This window comes from Anguilla anguilla, chromosome 11, assembly GCF_013347855.1.
Source record: "Anguilla anguilla isolate fAngAng1 chromosome 11, fAngAng1.pri, whole genome shotgun sequence".
Lineage (NCBI taxonomy): Eukaryota > Metazoa > Chordata > Actinopteri > Anguilliformes > Anguillidae > Anguilla > Anguilla anguilla.
In genome coordinates this window covers 33,382,240-33,409,829 of record NC_049211.1, presented here as the reverse complement: position 1 = coordinate 33,409,829, position 27,590 = coordinate 33,382,240, and the positions used below count along the sequence as shown (strand labels likewise).

The window sequence follows — 27,590 nt, the reverse complement described above, 5'->3', positions numbered from 1 at the left end:
CAAGTCCATTCTCAAATATCTGAGAGGCTTCAGATTTCTAAAAATCCAAAAGCAGAAAGAAAGAAACAGCCCTCACTGCAACACTGCATAGGGCTCACGCTGCAACTGATTCCCTGGAAACTCTGCACTTCCTGGCTGCAGCAGTGCAAAGTCTTTCTGTGCATCAGTCGCTGCAACTGCAATGTCACAGCGGCTCTCACTGTACAGCTGCAATGCATCCTGGGTCTCCAACTGTCCTATAATAACTGGGCCTATAATAACTTTAGCACTTCAGCTAAAAATGTAGTCCTATAAAGTACCCTTCCTCTGACTCTACTCTCTAAATTTGAGTTGTAAAATACAACACACCCACTCCGCATCATCATCAACGATATAGAATCTACTCAGTGAGTCACTTTAGTGTGTCAATGAACATGACTGACAGTGAATCCGTTCACCTTAGCACATGTCACTGAATCTGTTCACTTCAGCACATGTCCCTGAATCCGTTCACCTTAGCACATGTCACTGAATCTGTTCACTTTAGTGTCCCTGAATCCGTTCACTTTGCACATGTCACTGAATCTGTTCACTTTAGTGTCCCTGAATCCGTTCACTTTGCACATGTCACTGAATCTGTTCACTTTAGCACATGTCACTGAATCTGGCCACTTTAAGGAGCATCCCTTTCATATGTGGTATATTTGGGAAAAGGAATGTTGTGAACCCTAAGCACCTGACACTGTAAAACAGCAGTATATCTCACTGGAGCACTGCACTGGCTCGAAATTTTACTGCCTGCTGCCATGGTTACCACCACTGTCACACAGAACACTAAATACATCACCGTGAATCTTACATCATTCAAAACCATCAGGAAAAGAGGATATACTGCATTTTAAGTCCCGATCCGAAGCGAAATCAACCCCACATCCTGTCGGATCCCAACTGAAACCAATTTATCCGGTGTCATTGAAGGGGAAAAAAGGTGCTTTTTCACTTTCAGAATAAAATGTTGCCTGTCTGCTGTTAAACGTCCGGACCATAAATAACGTTAAGCCGCGCGCCCCCCCCCCCACCCCCCTTCCCTTTCGACACTGCGGAGAAAGGTGATATTTTATTAAGCAGCAGCAGGAAAAGGAGAGATTAGCCTCTCTGCAACACTGCCGGGTCTCTCGATGGGAGCTTCAACCATGAAGGCTGAGAAGATTCTTCACTGAGCGATGCGCATCGAGCCCTTGGCCTCAAATATGGCGCGAGGGCCACGCGGGGTGAATCTACCAATAAAAGTTTGGGAGAGGACGACATTGGCTCGCTCGTCAGACAGAAGGGGGAACGAGTACAGAGAAGTTAAACCTGCTACTCAGCTATTGTCATAGGTATATCTGTAAATATAGGTTATCTCTCTAATCGTGCCTTCTTTTGTTGCAATACAAATTGTTATTTCTTTGATAAACATTACATCTATAATAAATGGGCCTCTCTAACTTCTTGGTGATGACGCATTTTTGTATTCCTGAGAGAAACACTGTTGCTCTCCACTACTGTACTGTAAGAATGTCTGCTGAGTGATCGTAATGTACTGTAATGTCCAGTGTAATAGAAAACAGAAGAGCCTGACAGGGTTCTAGCCTAATCCTGTAAAGGGTGATAGTCACAGTGCTAATAGCTAGCCTAGCATGAGCATAATTGAATAGAGAGCCTTACCTGGGAGACTTCATCAGTGCAAACCCTCAAAGTTAAGGAGAGCTTAAGCACACACAGGTTTATGCTGAGCACATTTAATGAAGTCTAAGTCCTTCCTCAAAGCCTAAACACCATACAGCACCCAGAGAGGGATGTTATGCCACGAAGGCTCTTCTTATCTCACGATGAAACGTTACATACTACTATATATTCTCACGTTTGTTGTTATCAGATTAACAGACAAAATTTATTCACACTAGGGGCTCAATATTTCACATTTTAAAGGTGGCTAAAAATTACATTTATACTAAAGCAAGCAGGTACGTAATTTAAAAATGGCACTAGAGAGAGAAGCCGAGAAGGTAGTTGAGAGAATTGTTCTGTGTAACAGTAAGAACGAAAGTCAGTATTCCCAGCAGAGTAAAGTGCTCAGAGTTAAATTAACTCTGGTAAACCACTAAAGAACTCTCATAAACTTTGCTTGAGTTGGATTAACACTAAACTGTTTACTGTGTACTAAGGGACAACAAATCTAGGGATGTTAATTATATATTTACTTAACTTTTATTACTTGATTCCCTGCTCATAAATGTTGTCCATTAAACAGTGAAATGCATCTAAGAGGAAATTTAGGGGAAATCATTAATGAAGGATTCTACAGCGTATACGGAGCCAAGGGCTTTGAGCAGCAATTTTACGCGCTCTTCCTCAACCGCAGCAACGCCGCACGCGTGCGCTCCTCAGTTATCGCAGTCCCTGCACCTGTGCCGGAGCAAATTAACCAGCATCACAACCGACGCACGCGCCGAGAATATCGCGGCCGCGTAGAAGGGAGAAACTCCCTCAAACAAAAACCGTACGTACGATCAGACAAACGACGGCTCTCTGTCTCAGAGGTCATGGGTGACCTCTCTCCGTCTCCTTTCCGTCACGCGACGGCGCTCGCCGAGGTCAGAGGTGAAGCTGACCTTTTTTCCGCGAGGTTCCGGGAAAACGGTGAAGTAAAAAAAAAAAAAGAAGGTCGCCTCGGTGTGAAAAGCCTGTTAGTGTCAGTGGCTGATGAATGACAGGGGGAGAAAAAGCTGAGCGCGGCGTTTGACGCGGGGAACTCATTCATGTATTCGCGCGGAGCTAAATTAGCGCTCTCCATCTCCTCCGGATGGGAACAGGAGCTGTGGCCCGGGTCTCCACTGCCCGCTGCATTTCCCGCTCCATCTGAATCGTGCTGCATTTCCCGAGGTGTCTGGCGCACTCTGTTCCCCTCCTCCTGAAATGACCTCATCAATCCCGCCTGTCGCAGAGGGGGGTGGGGCTGTCACAGCATGTGGGCTCCAGAGTTAGGGGCTCCAATCCCCGGGCAGCACCAGAGCCCCCTAGGGGCGGAGAGGGTGCATGAAGATGAGGGTGTGGGGGAGCTGTGCTTGGTTGTGTGTGTGTGGGAGAGAGAGAGAGAGAGAGAGAGAGAGAGGAAGGGAGACAGAGAGAAGAAGGGAGAGAAAGGTAGAAAGAGAGAAAAAAGTGAGCAGAGAGAAGAGAGAGGGAGGGAGACAGATGAAAGCACAGAGAATGAAGAGTAGGTGAGGCAGAGCAGAGATGCAGAGAGAGGCAAGAGAAAGACAGATGATGTACCAGAAAGGGATAGAAGTATGGTAGAGAGAGAGAAAGTGTGATTGGAATAGAGGGAGGGGGTGGCGCAGATACAGAAGTAGATTGAGCTCTGGGGCTGTGTGCGTGCAGCAGGTCTGTCAGCGTGTGATGCACGATCGCATTACTGCTGCAGAACGGTCGCATTATGAAAAATGCAGCAGCGCTGCTCTGCGGCCACGTTGCCAGCGCGTCTGAGGGGCCTGACGTGCTCAGCTGGAGCAGCTGCAGGGACAGTCCGTTTCCACCGTCGGCAGGGAAACACCGACAGCCATCTTATGTGTGAACACCTCACTGGACAAGTGTTACAGTCAGGTTGTACAGTCAGGTCTTACGGTCAGGTCTCATGGCCAGGTCTTACAGTCAGGTCTTATGGTCAGGTTGTACAGTCAGGTCTTACGGTCAGGTCTCATGGTCAGGTCTTATGGTCAGGTCTTATGGTCAGGTTGTACAGTCAGGTCTTACGGTCAGGTCTTATGGTCAGGTCTTATGGTCAGGTTGTACAGTCAGGTCTTACGGTCAGGTCTTATGGTCAGGTCTTATGGTCAGGTTGTACAGTCAGGTCTTACGGTCAGGTCTTATGGTCAGGTCTTATGGTCAGGTTGTACAGTCAGGTCTTACGGTCAGGTCTTATGGTCAGGTCTTATGGTCAGGTTGTACAGTCAGGTCTTACGGTCAGGTCTTATGGTCAGGTCTTATGGTCAGGTTGTACAGTCAGGTCTTACGGTCAGGTCTTATGGTCAGGTCTTATGGTCAGGTTGTACAGTCAGGTCTTACGGTCAGGTCTTATGGTCAGGTCTTATGGTCAGGTTGTACAGTCAGGTCTTACGGTCAGGTCTTATGGTCAGGTCTTATGGTCAGGTTGTACAGTCAGGTCTTACGGTCAGGTCTTATGGTCAGGTCTTATGGTCAGGTTGTACAGTCAGGTCTTACGGTCAGGTCTTACGGTCAGGTCTTACGGTCAGGTCTTATGGTCAGGTCTTACGGTCAGGTCTTATGGTCAGGTCTTATGGTCAGGTCTTATGGTCAGGTTGTACAGTCTTACAGATTGAACCCCCACACGTGATGGGGCTTGAGAGTCAGCTTCCACGTATCTCGCCTCTTGATCTTTAGTTTGCATTTCAAATAAGCTGTTTTATTACAAAGCTGGACAGCTGTGCATACTCAGAGCTACAATAGCTGGGGTTCAAGACACGCCACTTCTGCTTATTAGCACATAAAAAAAAAATCAATAAAGATATTTCCTATAGGAAACCTTCCTGCCCACCATACCGGTTTGTTATCTTTCGTTCTTCTTTTACGTTCAACACAGTCACAGAACTTAGCTAGTTTGTCAACTCACCATATTTGGCTACCTACAAGCGCAGATCTATCTGCAGACTTAATAAACAATCTTACTCACCTCCTCCACTGAACTTTTCAAGATGGACAGCCTATCCCGCAGCCTGTCAGACAGCTATTTTTTTTTCAGTTCAGTCCACGCCGGTCCATGATCAGAACCCTTCTTGCCTACTAAGTGATGCATACTATGGTGTCAAACATACTGAAATGTTCACATACTAATTTGGTGTACTAAGTAGACTGCTAGTTCGCGATTTAAGACGAAGCACAGCCGAAACAGCACCTCAAGCCATTACGTCATTCCACCCACGCAAGCCACCACAGCCCCTGACATTGGGTTGCCAGGTCCTTGCGCAAACATTAATAGCACATTTCATCAGCATCCTCCAGTCACTGCTGCCAACACCAGGATGCCAGCCAACCACCCCATTTTTTCCTTTGGTTAATGCTTCTGGCACTGGGTTTTCAGTCTTCTGTCTTACCACAATAACTCCTCCCCAGCAGCCTCTACAAGTTAGTGTTTCTGGCACTAGGAAGCCAGTCTCCCACCATAATATACTGCCCCCTCTCCAGGAGCCTGCTCCAGCTAATGTTACAGGCACCAGGATGCCAGATTTCCCATCCTAACTCACCCCCCCCCCTCCGCCTCAGCAGCAGCGCATTCACAACTTCAACCGTCTGAGTGTGCAATGTTCGAAGTGCATTCATAACCACAACCAGGGCTGGACATTAACTTCACCACCCACCAAATGCAGGTAGAATTCGGCAATGCCGAATGTAACTCATTCTCTCTTACTAGCAGCTTTGGTGGGTGACCGTTTGGAAGCATTTTGTATGAATAAAATTGTTTACAAAAGGCATCTGAAATAGTTAAGTCAATTTGTGGCGGTACTGCATGATACTACAACTCCATCTTGTGTCACCGCCCTCTGTTTCGGCTACCTGCTCCTAATGTCGCGTACAAGCTGGAAACCTTTCTTTCTGCCAGCCTTCTTGGTTTCCTACAATGCTCCAAATTCACTTCCAGAGAATTTGACCCCTGTCCTGATCCATGTATCTCTGATCTGACCATCATCCCAGTGTCTGGCTTTCTTGCTTACTTTCTTTCCACACCCCATCTTTTACTTCAGGCTGAACTCTTACCTAAGTCCATATGAACCTGTCTTCTCTCCCGTCTCTGCAAAGTTCTGTCTATATCTGGCATCTCTCCATATTACTTTCTGGGCACTTTTTCCGCATCGCAGCTGCAACTACATTGGGGGTTCACCGAGCCCCAGTGATACAGTGAATCCATATCACTGTATCCATATTTTATCGCTTTCCATCATGGATACCTCCAAAATAAACATCGTTGCTAACGTTCAACCGATTCTGTGGTCCTTGGGTCATGAATTATATAATATAATAGCTGAGGTTCCTGCAGCAGAACCACACCTCAAACACTCCCCGTCTGCTATTTTTTATATAAGAAACTTTCTGACAACCATATAGGACTGTTCTCTTTCCTTTCCATTTTATGTGCCCCATCCTCCCAGCCCTCTCACTCTCTCTCTCCCTCTCTCTCTACTGCAGGGTCCAGTGGAGGTTCACCAAGCCCCAGAGCTAAGGTGAATCCTCAGGCGAAGTCTTCTCGACACTGCAGTCTCGACATTCATACTACTATTTATTGCTTTCAATTGTGAATACCTGCCTAATAAATATCCTTGCTTCCATTCAATTGATGGTATGGTCCTTAGCTTGTGAAAAACTAGCTATCGCCTTCAAACGGTGAGAAAAGGCACTGTCAGTGGCACATTGATTCTTGCCTGCAAGCCAAGTATGGCACTTTCTCAGAGATTGCTCAGACATCATACAAGCCAACAAACCTGCCTCTTTATTAAATATGAAGGAGAGGCCATTTGTCCTGCTACATTAAATTAAATGAATGTCGCTTTGCTCAGACCATAGAAAGCCATCCATTTGTTTTTTCAGCGACTTTCCCTGACCGACTGCTGAGCTGGTGCCAGCATGTTGCAGGGGAAGAACAGAAGAAATTACCTGGATGTACATCCTCCGCTGCCATTTACGACAAACAGGAACTGACAGCTCTCTATTCACCCCCTTTATTGAGACACACACACACGCGCAGTCGGGGATAGGCCTCCACCTCCGCACGTGACCGAACGTCGGTAATGTCATCGCAGTCCCCCAGATGCCCTCGGCCCCGGGAACCTTCCCCCCGCTCCGGCACCTCATTTCCGCACAGTTATGCCCCGCGCATCTCCAGCGATTACGATGCGACACGGAGCGATTGCGAGAGTGAGATTAATGCCGCTGTTTAACGAGAGCTTTCACGAGCCCGCTCGGCATCTGGTCCCCCGCTTTCCAGCTGGCTCTCCACCAGGCCCGAGCGCACGGGGCCCCAAAATATTTGGCATGGATCTGATGCGAATTTTGGGGCTGTGCATTTCTGGACGGGGTGGAGGGGGTGGGGTTTCCACCAAAAGGAGGTGACCTTGGGAAAGCCTCTGGTGATTGCCATGGAGACAGGGGTGGGGCATAGGGGGAACACAAAACAAAGGCAAGTAGGGAGAGATAGGAGGAGAGAGAAGGAAGGATAGGGGCAAGAGAGCGAGAGAGAGAGCGAGAGAGAGAGCAATGGAATTGAACACGGTTCTGTTTCATATTACCCTAATACAACCTCTACCTTCTCTGCCGTAGCAGGATGCATTCTGGGAACATGACCAGAGGTCTCATTCAAGCTGCCCTTTGTCAATAAAAAGGCATGGGCCACACATGGAAACGCACCATAGCGTAGGAGTTTATTTCCAGAATGTTCCAGAAAAAGATTTGTACTGCCGGTCAGAGACGCTTATCACATTTTACTGCTTCATGGACGATTAGAAACCTCACACAGAGCATGATCAGGTTGGCCAGGAAACAGTCTTTCCCTTTTGAATTTGTTGTAGCACATGAGTTTGTGTGTGTGTGTGTGGGGGGGGGGGGCTTATGAAGGGGAGGGGAGGAGATTAACTGTTGGATTAGCACTGGAACATGAACAAAAAAATAAAAAAAATTATACACAAGCCTTTGCCAGATACTGAGAATGTGAGCCAATTACAACAGTAAAGAGGAATCACCATCAGGTCTTCATGTCATAGCATCCATTGCACCGTCCACCTTTATGAGACAGTGGTGGGCAGAGTGAAGCTTTCCGAAGCAATGACACGGTTGAGGCGATCGTGTCGGTCGGCAGTGTCACGAAGCATTTGACATCTCTCGTCACATCACCTGGTCAATGAATATGCCTGTCATTACCCTTCACGGCAGTGCTAAATTGAAATTACTGCCACTTGACATTTAACTGTAAAATTAAGTCAATTGTAAAATGAATATTTTAGAATATTAATGCTATTGTCATGTATTCTCAAATCCCTCTCCAATTGAATCTATTCATAGAGAGTGTTGTACAAATTAAACTTGTCATAATGATGATGAGATGATGATAATGAGCATAGTGCAATCATACTGACCAATATCTCATATATTTCATTTTGCATGCCTGGTAAAGGAGATCATAACAATACATTGAATGATTTGAAAAAAACAATTCACCATTTATTGAGTTATATTAAATAGGATCATTCAGCTTCTCCCCAGCTCTTTGTAGCATTGCGGAAAGGAAATGCATATATACAACAGCACACAGATCGGTGTGTCATATTTTATTCACATTGTAATTCTTATCATTAGTAGTAGTCATACTATAATTATAGGGATCTTTTCTTTTATGTTTTCAGGGCTATCTTGCATAAGAGGACTGCAACCTTGATTTACAGCTAACACAGTTATTAAATAAACAGCATTAGTCGAATGCGCTCACGCATGTGGGGAACTTCTAACTTCATTAATTTGTTTACCTTGCATTTTTAGACATTGAGATTTATACATTGAGAGTTATACCTTACTTAGATGGTCCAGCTTGAGTTACAGCAGGATTCGATGGTGCTGCTGCAACACTGGGATGCGTTTACCACAAGTGGCAAAGCATTCACGTAGCGGTAGGCTATTTTATGATCGGTCGCGGAAAATCAGGACCCACGCCTTCGATGAGGTCTCTTGTTGGAAATGATCCCATACAAAAGATGTCTTATATGAACCTTCCATTAACAATAGGCCTATTTCGCTACAAAATCTGAAAGCACTCTGAATGCCTCTGTCCTCTGATGAAAACCCATGAATGATGCAGCATGGAACCATTTTCACACATTTGGAGGTTTGTGAGCGTGAAAGGAAGAAGCTGATCTGGAATCAGAGGGGATTTGCACAAATACACAGGAATCCCGTACATCCGAACAGAGGCTCATATGTGAGTGAAAGAACCTCTGATCCCAGATCTGTCACATGAACAGGTATTAGTTGAGCAGCCATTGGTACGAGACGCCACCCAAAAGTACTTCAAAACAGCAGTGGTTTGAAAGCTTGACACCGTGTCGACACGTGAGTGCTGAGTGCCACATCCATCATGAGACACAGAGCAACAACAACCAGGGCTGTGCTACTGAAACATAATTACACCAGACATTACACTGGACAGTGCATTTTCACTGCTCCACGTGCTTTTTTTTATGACTAGCTGAGTCGGCCAAACAGCTTGGCATGAGATGTGCGCACGCACACACACACGCACACACACATGCATGCAAGCACACACTCACATACACTTATACACATGCATACTCACACACACTCACACACTCTTTAATGCACACTTATGAACTCTGACACACATACATACACACACATTCACGCACACTCAGGTGTCATACTTCTCTAGGATGTTTATTTTATGAGGCAATCATTGCATCTGAGGGAAAATTACAGTAAAAGCCATATCACATATTTAGTGGAACCCACATTTGCTACAGTGGTTCTGGTGTCCAACAGAATTGCGAAAGAGAGGAGAGGGAAAGAGAGAGGAGAGAGAGTAGATGGAGTAGATGGAGAGAGAGGAGATGAAGAGACAGAGGGAGAGGGGAATAGGCTGGCTGAGTAGTGCAATTAATTTCCCTCCTATTTCATTACCCCTGTGTAGAAGATGATCAGTATTAATGACTGACTTGTACACAGATCCAGCGTCCCTTCCTGACCTCTTCCCCTCTCTCTCCTGCTGCTCTGTACCCCGAGAGGGAAGGGGGGAGGGGGGAGGGGGGAGGGAGGGGGGCTGTAGTGCACCAGGTTTATCACACAGGCCCCCCCCCCCCGCCCGCAGCAACGGCATTGACCATATGTCTTCCTCCAGATAAGGGCTCTCTGGTGATCCCCTCCTAATGTCATTTTGCTCCAAAGTCCAGTTCACATCCACTGATGACATCAGAGAGGAGACGAGCCAGACCGGTGGACGAAGCGGCGCCCGTCGTCATGAGCCTGTTACCACGACGCCCCGAGGCCGCGATCCCCGCTCAGTCCAAGCCCCCTCCCGCTCGAAACGCCACCGCGCATTCACACGGACGTGAATTACGGTGGCAGTGAAAACTCGGTGCTAACCTTTCACAACATCACGGCGACAGGGACTGCAACACTGCAACTTCTCGCACATTAGAAAGTGAGAACGTTCACAAAGAGCTGAACAATATTGTGAGCGCTGCTCGCCTTTCTTTAATTAATGGGTGAAACTGACATTTTTTCCCACCCCAATTGTTCACCTCAAAACTCTTCATTTACTCTGAAAATTGTTTTTTTTCCCCAAGAGATGTCCAGAAACTCTCCCCCCTCACCCCAATCAGTGATTATTCATCAGATGGGGGTCCACATTACCAGAACTTTTTGTGCTGGCTTTGCTCCAACTCTCTAGAGGTGACAGTGGAAGAAGGGCATTCTGGGACACTGAGTCTTCCATGTTGTTAGCGCACACACGCTCATACGTACCAGCAGGTCCCGGTTTGGATTCCCTGGGTTATATTGCGGAAGCGTGACCTGCTTTGGGACCCCATTACGACTCGGGGACAGCCGTGAACCGGCGAGACCTGATGCGTTGAGGCGTGAAGGCTAACCCAAAACCTGCCCGCGGTTCGTTTTATGACGGCTTCGCCCCTTCCAGACGGGGCGACCGGCTTCTCTCTCCGTGAAAGGAGCTGAATGCGGAACGCGGCCCCAGTGCTGCCCTGGCGGTCCTGAGCACGGTGAAGCTCCAGCTCTCCGTCCCGGAACCCGCATCCCAGAAGCAGTCACAGGATAATTACATACACACTCTAGCACGCACACACACACACATGCACACACATGCACACACACACACACACACAAACACATATGGTCTTACACACACACAAACACGTGCACACATACACACAGACACACACATGCACACACACTCATGCACACGTGAACACATACTGTAAACAAACACACACACACGCACACACGAACACACACACACACAAAAGACATTGTGCAGAAAACATTTTTCCATCGTACCCTGGAGTGCTTGTGCAGAAGGGGCCCTGACTGATCGAGGACTCGTGCGTTTCCTTCAGTAAATCCCTCTCTAATCTCACAGATGCTCGGGATCCAACGCAAACGATAACAATCCTGTTAAACCACAGCAGCCAAGTCTCCATTATTTCTTCTGCTTATTATTATTATCCAGAGAGCCTGCCATTAATACACAGATGGTAAATGGTAAATGGACTGCATTTATATAGCGCTTTCATCCAAAGCGCTTTACAATTGATGCCTCTCATTCACTCATTCACACACACACACACACTCACACACCCATGGTGAAAGGCTGCCATGCAGGGTACCAATGAGCTCCTTGGGAGCAATTAGGGGTTAGGTGTCTTGCTCAGGGACACTTCGACACGCCCAGGGCGGGGGATCGAACTGGCAACCCTCCGACTGCCAGACAACCGCTCTTACCTCCTGAGCAGATGAACATGTGTGTGAGCCTGTGCTTGTATATACATCATAGAGACAGAGAGAATAAGAGCAAATAAAATAAAACAATAATTTAACAGTCATTTTGAGTGCATTTGAGACAGAAAGCCCTGCAGTTGTTTGACAGGGTCAGCTGACCCGAAGCCCCGTCTCTGGCGAGAGATCGGCTGGCGGGCGGCTCCGGGGCGGCTGGGCCCGGGACGGATGCGTCACGGGAGGGTTGTGACACGCTGAAGACAGGAACATTAGCGCAAAGCTAATTAGCGGCAGAGCACCTGACAGTGCCCTCTCTCAGGGATTTAATTACAGTCCCGCCACAGAGGTACTAATTATACCCAAAAACCCTAATGTGAGCACGGTGCGCCGAAAACTTTCCTCCGCTGCATATATGTAACCGTCCTACCCAGCTACACTACAACGGCGGGAAGAAAGACGCGCTAGCGCGACTCACCAAGGGCCAGGGTCAATCTAACTTCAATGCGTTGTGCAATGAACTTTGCCTGCTGTTGAAATGAGAGAGAGACCTACCACTGTGTGGAAAACAAAAAAATCTGGGCGCAGCTGACTTCTGTCAGCAACATATCTGGTTAAGGAGACTTGAACCTGAGGATCTTCGCCTTATTGGTAGAAAACAGAGAGAAGCTACACAGAGTATGCTGGTAACAGCCAATTGAACAATGCCAGTGGTGACTGTGATGGATACTTCCTGGTTACTACCTGGTTAATCATGCTCAGTGTCTTTCTCAAAAGCCTGAAAGTAGTGCTAAAATGCACAAGAGACCTCAAGCTCTGGTTCTGGATGGTGTCTGTATCTGCACGCACTTCTCGTTCCCTTTCAATAAGCATCTAGCTTAGGCCTTCAGTTTGAGATCAATAAGGAGGAGCAAAATATGTGAGTATTGGCTTCCACTTGGCTTCCACCAAGTGCACCCAATACTTCCTGAGTCATCCATAGCTGTAAGGGCAGTTTTCTGGGGTCTCACTGTGCGGGTCAGCATTCCTTTAAAGCAGGGGTTCCCAAACTGTGGGTTGTGGCCCCATGTGGGCTCGCCTGATTTGAGGATGGGGCCACCTGAACATTTTTTGGGGAAAATTTTTTTAAATACATTTTTTGTCTCTAAAATATGGCAGTGTTGGCTACAGCATATCGAACATTACAACAACCCAACTATAATACAGCAATGAGGCATGAGAGGTTGTGGTATATTGTGTGTGTGTGGGTGGTGGTTGGGGTCACGTAAATGTCTGAACATTGATTTTGGTGTCGCATCAGATAAAAGTTTGGAAACCCTTGCTTTAGAGCATTGTTTTCCACGTTCTACTTCCTGGGGGCCAGATTCCTTTTATAAGTAGTGCATACTGTTGGATGGAGCACCTTTCACACACTATTCATAGACCAATGCAAGAATAACATGTATTTGCTCTTGTTTGAAGAAAACACACACCTTCCTGTAATGTGCATGGCTATTATTTATCATTCTGTCGTTATAATGGGCGTATCTGAAAAATAAATACTTATTCCTATCCAGTGTTCTCAAGGGCCATGTCTATGTAGCGACCGCATTTGGCTCCTGGGGCCATCGAATGAATAGCCCTGCTGCAGAGAATAGCTTTTATTTAATTATCGTCCCCGCGCCGAGGTGACAATTCCACTGTGCCATTATTTCAGGTGTGAGGCAGGGCGCCCCACGCACACACACGCGCGCGCACGCGTTCAGCCGCGTTAATGAAAACACACATTTATCTCGGTGTTAATGAAACGAGATGACCTTGAAATTGCGGCCTCGTGCCGGTGCCACCCGCTCCCTTTAAAATAAATCACTTGGCATGTGAAGGGAGTTCAAGATCATAAAATACGCTAGCAGCTATCGCTCGCCTGTTTCAGCACGGAACGCACCCGCTGCTGGGGGAAAGGACAATGAAGTTAATCAGCCGGTAGAGTGCGGGTAGGCCCAGAGTGAACAGGAAATACAAGCTGTGTCAAGTGGCACTGTGTGAAGCCCCACCACACACACACATGCACACACACACATGCAAATGCACACACACGCACACACACGCGAGCACACACATGCACACATACACTCACACACATGCACACACACACACGAGCACACACATGCACACATACACTCACGCACATGCACACACACACACACACACACACACACGAGCACACACATGCACACATACACACACATAACATAACATAACACAACATAACATAACATAACATAACAACATAACATAATGACGAGAACAGACCAGTTAGCCCAACAATGCTCGCCATTTTCCTGCCACTAAAGAGTACCTAGTGCTAACTGTTCACCTACAAACTATATAGTATCCAGCACCATATCAATCCTGGTTGTAGTGCATCGCTATAGGAGAGGGATCTGCTTGTGCTCAATGCTATGCAAATGAAAAGAAAACAATATATTTACAGAGCCATTCATTTGATTCATTGCATGTGCATTTTCTTTTGCATGCAGGGTGAATAAATCAATTTGGAAAAACAATAAGAATGAAATGCTGGCTAATCTGCTCTTTTGTACAAATAAGGCAAAGTAAAAGATATTTGAACAGAATCTTAAAGCCTGTTGCCTCTGTGAATAAAAGTGGTATTTATGTCTTTACATTTAAAAATGAAAGGATAAGCCATGTGACTTCTGTGTTAATTCTGCTCTTCTCATACAGATTTGAAGTGGAGGGACCTCCTGGGGTTTTATGTCCATGTGGATTGATGGTATATGCTTGTCATGGTCAGGGCATGTGGATTGATGTCATATGCTTGTCATGGTCAGGGTGTGTGGATAGATGTTATGTTTGTCATGGTTAGGGCATGTGGATTGATGTCATATGCTTGTCATGGTCAGGGTGTGTGGATAGATGTTATATGCTTGTCATGGTCAGGGCATGTGGATTGATGTTATATGCTTGTCACGGTCAGGGCATGTGGATAGATGTTATATACTTGTCATGGTCAGGGCATGTGGATTGATGTCATATGCTTGTCATGGTCAGGGTGTGTGGATAGATGTTATATGCTTGTCATGGTTAGGGTGTGTGGATAGACGTAACATGCTTGTCATGGTCAGGGTGTGTGGATAGATGTTATATGCTTGTCATGGTTAGAATGTGTGGATAGACGTAATATTCTTGTCATGGTCAGGGTGTGTGGATAGATGTTATATTCTTGTCATGGTCAGGGTATGTGGATAGATGTAATAGGCTTGTCATGATCAGGGCATGTGGATAGATGCAATAGGCTTGTCATGCTCAGGACATTTGGATAGGGACATCAGGGATCTGGGTTTGTAGGTTGTAGGTCAAATCTCACATGGGCCTATTGCCACTTAACATGAATTGCTTCTGTAAGAGCATCCATGAATACTGTCAAAATCATTCCATGGCTCTGGATGAGGTCATTTGCACAGCACAAATACAGATGTAATCAATGATACTGAACTATGAAATAGAGGGGTCATTATTTCTTAAATATGTTTTATTTACAAAACCACTTAAACATGTTTTTTTTTGTTTTTTTTGGCCAACCCCACGAGGCCTGGGCAGAATAGGGAGTTCTGAGAGACCCGGTAGCCCCATAATTAGCGGGGGGCCTCTCTGCTTGTATCGCGGGCCCCGGTTCCCCAGCTGAATCAATGCTTTTATTCTGGGGCTCCAGGGCCTCCCGATCAATGACCTTCAAAGGTCCTTGAGAAGTTCTTTTAAAAAATTCATAATGGACTTGCCGAATTATCGACAGGCCTGTATGTGGCACAGGTCCTGTCAATCAGTACGGGTCACAGTCTGTCCCAAAACCTCAGGGTAAGACTTTGACAGGTGCTTTATTTAAGAGACTCATACAGACAGTTTGCTGCCCTACGGACTGTGCCACAATAATGTCTCTTTCCCCAAGGTCTGGTATTGAACCTGGGCCATGGCAGTGCCATCTACAAGGGAACACATCCATCCACCAGGGATGAAGACGCCTCACTGCCTGCCAGTGCCCCCCACCAGCCGATCAGATGCCCACAAGCTGGCACATTGAACTGCACATGAACTTGTCTTCCTCCAGCTCCTGTCCATGTGAGCCCGACAAGTGAACTGTGTTGACTGAAGTACTGGCAGCTCGCATCACATGGTTGGGAGGACAGTACGTGCTTGTCTTCGCTCTCCCGAATCGATAGTGGAGGTTACAGCAATGTGCGCTCGCACATATTCAACCGGGGAGATAAGGGCAAAAAGCTTTAGAAAAGATCAAAAATATTAATGCATATTTTACTGGTTCTTAAATTGCACTCAGTTTTAAGGATCATGGTCCACGTGTGCACTTAGTTTTAACATTAAAATCTTAACAGCATGCAGCAGAGCGTTTCACAGTAAAAATGATCTTATGGCTAATTCAGAGCTCACAGCTCCTTCAGACTTGGGTGGTGGAAACTCCCATATAAAAGGAAAGGACATCATATCAGTATCTGGATGAAAGAGAGGTATTTTATTTGAATTAAAAACCGGATGAAGTGATGTAGCAGGCACTGTCGTTTCCGTGAACACCAGGGAAATGTGAAGCGAAAGGGGGGCAAGAGAAGGGAAAAAAAAAACCTCATACTTAAAGAGAAAATGGGAATCCACTATTATGCAAATGAGCCAGTTGGGATCTGTAAGCTCCAGATGAGGAAAATGAGCTTAATTTAATGAAGATTTAACTGAAGTTTTAATACCGTCCAACTGCGAGATTAAAGAGTCGGCCAGTCCACAGAATTAACGTGCAATGACTGCGTGCATGATAAACGCATGAACCTTTCAGTAAGGGACCTGAGACGGCTATAGAACAGAAATCTTCTGGGTTCTCCTACAAAGGGGGTTGGCCTGCTCCGAGTTTTGCACCATGACCCTCCCTCATGTACAAGAAATTACAATTACCCCACTGAGCTAAAGTCTGTACATACCTCCCCTCTTATCGCTTCTCCAAAGCTTATGAATGACTCTGTGTGAACCTTCCCGTGCTAACACATGTCTGTGAACTCTACTTAATTCTGCAGTAAGTTCAGCTGACTGAAAAGCACTGGTAGTATTATCTGAATGACTGGCAGCTTTGTACTGGGGAGTAGGTTCAAACCACATCCAACAACGATGTGAGATACAATGAACCTGCTCAGGGCTCCAGCCTAGGGGAGATATCACACTTTTATACTTCCTCCAGCGGTGATGTCACATTCCGTGGTAGAAGTTCACATGCTAACTTTTGTCTCCCTGCTCTGCATCACTCCTTTTAAGCACGACATGTCCGCCGCCACCTCTCATCACAACGCGGCTTGCAGGTCAGGCCTGCACAGATACGAATCAGTAGAAGACACTTTCATGTATGAGCCAACATGGGGCATCTGATGGACCAGTGGGCATCACTGGTGTATGATGAGACATCGCCTTGCTGGCCAGCCGAAACACATTAATTCCAGGGTGACCCAAGTGCATTGTCCTCTAGGGCTGCTGGCCACATTTGGCATTGGCATGGTCCAGATTAGGTACCAGTTTACAGGCCCATCCCCACTGAAACAGCACCTCAACAGGATGAGCCACCCAGCATCAGTTCTTCATGGATAACTATAAAAAAATCTTTTTGATTGGCAACGGTCTTTAGGTCGGCCAGAGCTCATTGGATAACTGTATCGGTTTCTCTTCCCAGCAGCCTGGTGAGTCGGCACAGGTCAGCAGGTGTTCTGTACTGCAGTACTGCAGGGCAGCCTGTAGAGGGGGCAATGGGCAGGGACAAGTGCATCGGAGGACAAGGGGGCGATCCGTTCAACTGCAGTGCTCCTGGCGTGTCCACGGGCGACACCGCAGTGACCCGAGAGGCAGAATCGGTGATCAAACACAGGAGAAAAAAACTGTGAAGAAACTGTGCAAATGTTGAAAAGACACGATTGCCGGTTTGATATTCGAGGTCGTGAACTTGCTTTGCTCCCCGAACGCCCCCCTCTGCTAAAGCGCTCATTAGCATGTATTCCAGCATTTCTTCAAAAACTAATGAAGACATCGAGGAAACAGAAACTGGGATTTTGTAGAAACTACTGTTTCTAAGTGCAGTTATTAATGAGCACATTTGTAATTCAAAAAACTGTGATTCTACTTTCATCTGATGTTCCTGTCGAAGCGCTGTCTGTAGCACTCTCTCTGTTTTCCCCCTGTCTGTCTGAATAAAGAAAAATGCACTAGGAGGACAGACTATCGCTAAAATGTAATTCACAAATTAATCTTGTTTTTCTTGGCTCCACCTCTGTTGCACAGTATTTTACCTGGGCCATCCCATTTGAGGTTTAACAAACATCTAATGCTAGATGTTGCATCAACTGGGGGCGCAGCGTGGTGCTTTATTCACACAGAGCTGTTGCGTGCTGGGTTTTAAAAATAGTTTTGTTACCTTTCTCTCAGCAGCGCAATGCGAAGCGATGGTCAAGAGGCATGAGTGCTGCTCCAAACCTCTGGGGCGAGCATAGCATGCCATAGCATAATGTAGCATAGCATAGCATAACGTAGTGTATCGTAGCGTAGCCTGGGCTCTACATCAGAGTAACAGACGGAGAGTGACAGTGCGTTAAGCTGAGCCGTAAAGCTGAGCGCAGCGGCCCGAGGTAAGACCGGACCGTAAAACCCAGGCTCAAGGTGACGGCCTCAACGCGCTGTAGAATGCGGCTTCTCCCTCCTCCATCTCTGCTCACTTACCTCTGAGATTTAAAGCACTGGCTGACCTCTGACTTCCTTCAGCTACACAGTGAAATCACTTTTGCAGATTGCGAACAAAATACAGCTAGTGAAACTCAGTAAGGTCACAACAGATATCGATGGCTGTACTGTTCAATCCTCGAAGGCAGCTCGAAGCTGAGGGGTCTTACTTGATCCCCTGCTGTCTTTTCAACCCCGTGTCATTAATCTGGTCAAAACATCCCTTTTGTACCTGAGGAATATTGCTCACCTTTAACCTTCACTGTCCACCTCCACTACCGAATGCTTAATTCATGCTATTGTTACCTCCCGGGTTGACCTCTGTACTCTTTGGCCTCCCGAACACTCTACTGAGCAAACTACAACATGTCCAAAGCTCCACTGCCAGAATGTTAACACACACAAAATCCTGGCAACACATCACACCAAAAAAAACCTACACTAGCTTATTATAAATGCACATATAATAATGTCTTGCATTTATATTGCACTTTTTTCATATTCAAAGCACTTTATAACGATGAGAGAGAAACTCTCCTCAACCACCAGCAATGTGTCGCACCCACCTGGGTGATGCACAGCAGCCATTTTGCACCAGAATGCATGCCACACATCAGCAAAGGTGGAGAGGGAGAGAACAATTTTTTCCTATTAAAAGAGGGATAATGAGGTGGCAGGTTGAAAAAGCCAGGTAGGGAATTTAGCCAGGACACCAGGGAACCCCCTACTCTTCATTAATGACCACTGTGAGTCAGGACCTCAGTTTAACATCTCATCTGAAAGACGACATGTACTACAACACAGTGAACCCATCACTGCACTAGAGCATTGGGGTCTATTTGACCAGAGGGAAGATCACCCCCTACTGGCCCACCAACACCACTTCCAGCTGCAAGTTGGAGGTCTCTCATCCAAGTACTAACCAAGTCCACAGCCACTTGAAATGAGCAGGGTACATGGCGTGGCTGCTGGTGTATCAATTTCGAAATTCTTCTACTCACCTACTCACCCACACTCCCTAACAGTCCGCACTCACACCCCATCACTGTCCCTGCCCACAGCCCCTCCCTGTTCCCACCCACACTCCCTAACAGTCCCTGCCAACACCCCCTCCCTGTGACCACCCACACCCCCCTCCCTGGGGTGGAAGAGCATTATGGCCAATTCTGAGAGTGTGAGTGTTGCTCTCGACTTCTTGCAACGTGACCATTATATGGGGAGTACAGTCCATAGCAAAATATTCAGTCAGAAATCAAATCTAATAGAGTGCTTTAAAATGTAATGGAGCACATTTACTGGCTGTTGGGCTAATATAAACTATCAGAGATTTAACACTGAGAATTGTCCTGTGTATATTCTAATCACTGTCATTGAGCATTTGTTATGAGGCTAAAAAGGAATCTCAAGGCGCTCTTTCTGGTCTTAATTAGCTAATGACTCTTAAAGAGTGCCTCATTAAAAATTGAAATTTATTCAGCCATCAGTACACTCAGTTCGCAGAACAGAAGTCTTGCCATCAGAACAAAGGAACAAAGAAAGGACACATAAGAGAACCTGAAAGTGTGCTCATCCTGATAGCCATTGTCATCTTGATAATCGTCTCCCCAGCGTAAAACAGATGAGAGATGAAGAGGAGATAAAAAGAGGTGGTGAGAAGGGCGGAGAAAAGGCCCGGAGGAAAGGCTTTCCATATCTGCGAACGTTTCGAGAGAAGAGGCGTGGCTTTGGGTCACCGGAAGGTTCCATTCCTCACAGCCACATGACAGATGGGGCACAGGGAGAACAGCTCTGTTTCTGCCTGCACAGCATGATGGGAATGTGTGCACTGATCTGCTCAGATGACAGTGACAGAAGCCGTGGACAAACGGCTCCACAGACAGACACAGAGCAATGACAAATGGGTCTTGAGGTGGACCACCAACCTGCTCATGGAGCAGACTGCATTTGTACATCCAGTTTTTCTCTGTGCCACAAAAATCAGAATCAGACATTTCGGCTCAAAGGGCTTCACAAAGTAAAATGATCACCAGCCAGCTTCTATGTGACACTGAAAAGTAGGTGTCAGTCTGGCTCAAACAGCTTCCAATGCCAAATGATAAACTGCCTGGTTGATTGTGACACAAAAGTATAAGGAGCCATTCTGGATCAAAAGGCTTCCGGTGTCAAATTATCATCTGCCAGCTTGCTTGTGACATGAAAGTACGAGGTGCCATCCTGGCTCAAAAGGCTTCCAGTGTCAAATGATTGCCAGACTCACTGGTCGATTTACTGGTAATACTTGAAAATAGTTTGTATAGCATTGAAGTCTGAATAGGCAATTAATACCAGTGCTATACACCACTGCAAATACATGCTATCAATGTGGTTGGTAAAAATGAATAAATGTAAGTAAATTTGTAATGAAGACAACCACTATGCAGTGCTATGTTACACTATGCACTGTTAAGACAAGCCAACCTGTAACAGTACTCATTATAATCTTATGAGGCAGCTTTGGCTTTCTTCCCCAAATCTAAAGTTAATTAATATCGGACCAGAAAAAGATAAACAATATATTTTTATTTAGGTACAATGGAGTCATTAATGTTTCATTGTCCATTAAAAAACCAGATGTATCCTAAAGAGTTACTGATTTTCACCGTGTTGAATAGAGCTGATTAGCCAAACTGAATGCCCCACTCCTGTCGTTACGGTCCATTGAGTTTTTGTTCCTATGCTCAAAGACATTAAAAATGATCATCATTACAGGCATTTAGCAGACGCTCTTATCCGGAGAAACTTACAGAACTTATTATATAGCATTTACACTGCATCCATTTATACAGCTGGATATATACTGAAGCAATGCAGGTTAAGTACCTTGCTCAAGCGTACAACGGCAGTGTCCAACCTGGGAATCGAACGTATGACCCTTAGGTTACAAGACCAGCTCCTTACCATCATACTACACTGCCGCCCAAAATTGTTACTGGCTCTCTTCCTAGCAAAAAAGAGAGGGATCAAAGGTAACTGGTACTGCAGTAGACTGCCATCTGGTCCAGGAGGCGTAGTTATGCGCCTATACAGGCTATAACTAAACCCACTCCTGAACCACCCAGAACATTCCATATTCCATCTCCATAAGACAAGCCAATGGAGGGCAGACATTTTCAGGTAATGTGCTGCATACATATCACCTTAAATTGGCTGATTGCTTGAGGATATTTTACTCAGGCAAATCAGGGGGCGCGGCTCGCTGGAGGACACAGCGACGCCGTCCCATCTGGGAATCTCCCCCTTTCCAGAAAGGGTTCCATAGCCACCCAGGAGCTTTCATTTCTGATGGATGTTCTCGCACGTTCTCAAAGGGGAGCTGGTGACAGACGGTGTGTGTTATCGGCAGGCGTTCTCCGCACGGAAAATAAGAAGAGCTCCCATTGGTTATTCCGCTACCGCAGTCCCCGTTTTCCTGCTTTCTGTCAAATCCGGGGAATTATTAACTGGTGGCAATACTGAGGCACTAATGATTTCCAATCCTTTTTACTGCAATAAAGCTTCTGTTAATCTACAACTTTAAAGGGCAGAGAATTCCTCAGCCACCGGGCTAACAAATCCACACTTGGGCCTTCACAATAATCAACAGCTCTGCTCTTTCAAAACAAAAACTACTCACCCTGCAAATCTAATGAAACTTCCACTTTCTTTTTTTAATTACTGGAGAAATCTCAATGAAAGGGCTTTAAGTCTGACAGCACATGGATTAGACTATGGGGAAGCCAAAGCAGATCAATGCTGGCCTCATATCCCTGTTTACACCAACTTCCTGCATTCGTCTTTTCGATGTCATTTCCAACAACAAGTCCTGCTCCATCCTATGGTCAATCCTAGTGAATCCGTAGGAGACTCCAATGGATGCAAAAGGGATGCTTTGACAGCCAACTACTCTAGGATTAAACCCAAATCCGGTAAAAAAACAACAAACATTCCCTTCCCCCTAAGCTTCCTGAAAATTAACCCCTTAAAACCCAGGTTTTTTTTTTTTTTAAAGAATCCTGGTTAATGCAGCGTTAACTCCCGGAAACAGCCACTTTGCTGAATGGCATGTTCTCAGTATGCATTCTTATAATCGTATGTTCTAGATGAATGGCTTGTTCTCCTCATGTAGTATTTTGTTCTACTGTATAATATTGTAGAATATTGTATGCCCATTATTCTCCAAGAGTGGCAAAAATGTTGAAATCCTGCCTAACCCAGAGCACATTCAGAGAGCACCCCAGTCTGCATGCACCGTCTCTGAATAAACCCATCCATCCATGGGGCTGCAACATTTCAAAAGAAGCTTCATCATTAAGCGAAAACTCTAGTGCACTGCTCTGAGGGAAACAGTCTTCTGAAATCAGGGACGTTCCTGAAAGAGATCTGCACATCGCAGCTTATTCCTTTTCAACAATAAATGCAGCAAGATTCTGATAAGAATGGCTGGAACTACCGCCATTTTGTAATGGGGGAGAATAAATGGACTCAAAGGCATTTTTTCCTCTGCCGTTCAAATAGCTCAAGCTATTTATTCATCTGAAGGGGTGATGCAGTTGAGATTGCACTTTGGGCACAAAACTAAACAAACTCTTCCAAATATGAACCACTAATGAACTGCTTGGAGTTGGAAATGCCCAGTAAGTGCTTAATAACCGCCCTATACTCTATGCCTGGGTGTGTGGCTAAGTGTTGCTGCTGTTGCACTAGTCTCTCCTCAAGCTCAGTTTCTTTCCATTCAACAAGGCCGCCCTGTCCAAAACGTCTTGAGCAAAACCAAGGCAACCATCACTATGGAGATGTTATCCTGGTGATATCCTGTTGGACGATGGCTGCACAGTTTCTAGAGCGAGGCACCAGATCCGTACACGTCACTTCTCCTCCACTCACAGCAAAGGGCCCAAGTGTGTTAATAGGGTGCACTACATGTCCCATAAACCCCTGCTGTCCACCAACATTTGTTCCAGGATGGTAATGTTCGCAAATGTAACCTGGCTCCCCAGGAGGATAATGGGGGAATCAGAAAATGAGCCAGCAGCAGTATCACTGCAGTGGTCCAGATCCTAGTGAGTGTTCTGGCTAATTACAAGGATTACATGCTGTGTGAATGTGATGTAGCCATGAGAGTGTGTGTAGATTCTCTATCACTGCTGATTTTGTACACACACAGGCACACAAACAGGCACACACACACACACACGCACATAAGAAAATGTACAGGAGAGTGCCACAGTTACTAAAGAGTTAAATTCCACAGCTTCTCCTCACTATAATTACACCGCATACTTATCAACTCATGTTCATGTCCATATTCACATTCAATCATTTTATACCTTTCAATGAGAGCCACCTACGGCTGAATGTGACAAGAGCATCTTCTCTTTCATCGCGAACAGAGAACAGAGACCAAACCCTGAAGTAGACGTCCTATTTGTCAGTCACGTGTGCTGGGTACCGTTGTGCTGCTCTGGTTAGCCAGAATCTCAGCCAGCTTCAGATCTGCATCACCCTCCGTGCATCCCACAGTGCTGTGAAAAAGTATTTGTCCCCTTCCTGATTTCCTCTATTATTGCGTATTTTTCACACTGTGTGGTTTCAGAGCTGTAGACAAAATGTAATGTAGACAAAATTTTAAAATAAGGGAAACTGAGTAAACAAAACAGTTTTTAAATTATTATTTCATTTATTTAATGAAAAAAGTTATCAAACACCTATCATACAAACACACTTTGCCCATGTGAAAAAAGTAATTACCCCCTTAGTTGCTCAATCAACCAATTAACATAATTTAATTAATTATTAGATTAAGCTGATTGAACACAGTCAGTCCTGATTGCAGCCGCTTACCGCTTATATTTAACCTTACTGTCAGAGTGAAGTAGTCAGCACAGAGTTTATAGAAGCACACTGCGCCACGATTAAAGGAAATTCCAGAAGAGATGAGAAAAAACTGTTGAAATATCTCAAGTCTGGAAAGGATTACAAAGTCATTTCTAAACCCCTAGGACCACACCAAACCACTGTGAGAGCCATTATCTCCAAATTGAGAACACTTGGAACAGTGCAAAAACTAGCAAAAAACAGGAAGAGGAGGCTACGGTGGGCACATGATCACCAAAACTGAAAGATCAAAGACTGGAAAAAGGTCACCTGGTCTGAGAAATCTCGATTTCTGCTGTGACATGCATACGGTAGGGTCAGAATTTGGCATAAACGGCAAGAATTTATGCGTCCATCCTGCCTTGTGTCGACGTGGCAGGCTGGTGGTGGAGGTGTAATGGTGTGGGGAATATTTTCAGGCCCCGTAATACAAATTGTGCATCGTTTTAATGCCACAGCATACCTCAGCACTGTTGCTGAGCATCCCTTTATGGTCGCTGTGTATTCTCTTTTAAATGAATACTTCCAGCAGGATAATGCCACAGCGCCATATCACACATCATCTCATGCTAGTTCCACGAACGTGACAATGACTTGACAGTTTACTCCGATGGCCTGCACAATCCCCAGATGGAATAGCGGTCCAATAGAACACCTTTAGATGTGAAACGATAGTTAGGTTTGCAATATGAATGTGTGGCTGAAAAAATCACATGATAGTTCTGTGTGTGTGTGTGTGTGTGTGTGTATGCCTGTATCAGAGATAAGAAGAGAGCTGCCAGTCTGAGCATCTGTATCGTGTGAGAGAGATGAAGTAGGGAGGGGGCGGGGCCATTAGCTTGAAGCAGAGCAGGTCTGCCATGACTCATACTGGCACATATGCACACACACGCACACACACACACACATATACACACAACACACACGTACACAAAAACACACACACACACATACACACAATGCACACGTACACAAAAACACACACATACACACACATCCACATATACACACAACACACACGTGTGCAAAAACACACACACACACAGACACAGACACACACACACACACACATATACACACAACACACATACGTACACAAAAACACACACACACACACATACAGACAACACACACACGTACACAAAAACACACACACACACACACACACACACATACAGACAACACACACGTACACAAAAACACACACACACACACACACACACACACACATACAGACAACACAAACGTACACAAAAACACACACACACACAAGTCAGCATGGCCTGTAGCACAGGAATGAGAAACAGATGTACCCACACGACTTAGGCACACTGATTTATCGCTGTGAACGATGAGGGAAGCTCAGCTCTGTGGCTTCCCATTACTCGGGTCAATTGAGACACATTTGTTCAGTGGTAATGCTTTAATGGTTAAAGGTTATAAACAAATCACCACGAAAAGAGAAATGCACCATTCCTCAGGTCTCTGTCTATGGGAAGAGACTGCGATGAGAATGTTGACTCCTGCGAAGACACGACAAAAAAAAAAAAAACGAGAAGATACCAGAAGGAAGACTGAGGAGATGAAGAGGAGAGGAGAGGTGGAGGAAAAGAGGAAGTGGGAAAATGGAAAAAAATAAAGGGTGAGGAGGAGCATTAAGAAACGTTTAAAAAAAATGAGTAGGAGGACAAGAAATAAGATGCTTTAAACAACCAATGGGAGTGCAGCCATCTGAGACATCTAGTTCATGCAGACAGTTACACTTTAAAAGCAAGCCCCAAAATGTGCGCGTGTGTGTGCGTGCGTGCGTGCATGCTATTTGAATTAATTCAGGGTGACCAGAAATGCAAGTAAATTAAATACTGTCTTCCTATTGTGTGAGAGATGGGCATTTCACATGTTCCATACAAGACATGAGACATAGGCCGAACATGAATGCTGTAGCTAGGCATTAATGTACATGGAGAAACCATAGTGCAACCCCATTGAAATAGAATAGATCTGCCAGAAAACACCCACAGACACCAATGCCAGGAGATGTGATTGGGGTTTGTATCAGGAAAGTGGATTCCCACAGCCCTACAGACCACACAGTACTACAGGATAGCCAGTGACTACTTTACACTCTACAAATTAAACAGTACTACAAGAGAGTCGGTGACTATTTTACATCCTACAGGCTACACAGTACTGCAGGATAGTCAGTGACTATTTTACACTACACAGGCCACACAGTACTACAAGAGACTCACTGACTATTTTACACAGTACATATTCAGTATTTGCGGCAAACCCAGTGTCGGGCTCTAGACCCCCGAATGCATTCGTCCATCAAAGTGCCATGATTGTGTGATACTATTTTTTGCACATATTATAAAATACAGTATACAGTCTACAGCCTAAAACACCAGAGCGTCACATTTGCGCTTTGCTTCTGGCAACCGGATGTGTGATGACATCAGAACCAGAATGCTATATGATGCTGGTGATGCAGACAGATGCACAAATCTACCCCCAAATGAGATTGAAGTGAGCTACACAAAGTTAGCTAGCAGCCAGCTTTCGCTTCGGCAAGCTTGTTCATCTAGAATGAAACATCAAAATATGAAATGAATTCACTCATGAATCTTATGACATCATGCAGTAAATGGCAGATCTCCAATGCTTTTTTCCCATAGGGATTTCGATTTCTGCAGAAAATAAAGTCTGTGGTTAACATAAGCTTAAGAGAGTTTCACGTTTTGTTTTATAACAAAAATTACACCCTTTAATATCTCACTCATGGATATCCAAAGCCATTAGGTGCTTTAAAAAGTAAGCTGCTAAGAAGTTGTTGTATAAAAAGGTGTAAAATCGAAAACAAAAACAAGAAATCAAAATCCCTAAGGGTGAAAAGCAATGGAAATCTGCTGAGGGTATCCATGGTAGAAGAAACTTGGTTGGCTTACAAAATGATGTCCTCACTGTAACACTCTATTAGCCCGCCCCCCCCAAGCCCCCCCCCCGACAGAGATGCCTGGTTGCCCACCTGCTCATCACTCTTAAGATTTGAAAAGAAAATTGGTTGATTTTTTTTCTTTGTCCTCACCGGAAGAACTGGGCTTCAAGAAAGTAAACAACAGTAAATGGAACGCATATTCAGGTCTCTTTTCGGATTTGTTCTCATTTCAAATGTATGAAAAATAATTACTCACCCCAGGACACGGGCTCATTAACTGTCGTGTACCGATTAATCGTCCCAGACGTACGCTGTCCGACTTACGTGCCACACAATTAGTGTCACAGGGTCTGTTCTCCACCGCTGTACCACAGCCAAGACTGCAAACCGAGACATCCAGTATAGTACCAGGGTCTCTACCCCTGTACCACAGCCAAGACTGCAAACCGAGACTTCCAGTATAGTA

The 27,590-nt window shown here is 45.5% G+C and overlaps 1 protein-coding gene across 6 annotated transcripts in view; it reads right to left on the bottom strand.

The window, feature by feature from the left end:
* Nucleotides 1–27,590, bottom strand: part of dlgap4a (discs, large (Drosophila) homolog-associated protein 4a) — a 152,442-nt gene that overhangs the window by 116,505 nt on the left and 8,347 nt on the right. The gene's annotated exons all lie outside the window — the stretch shown is intronic.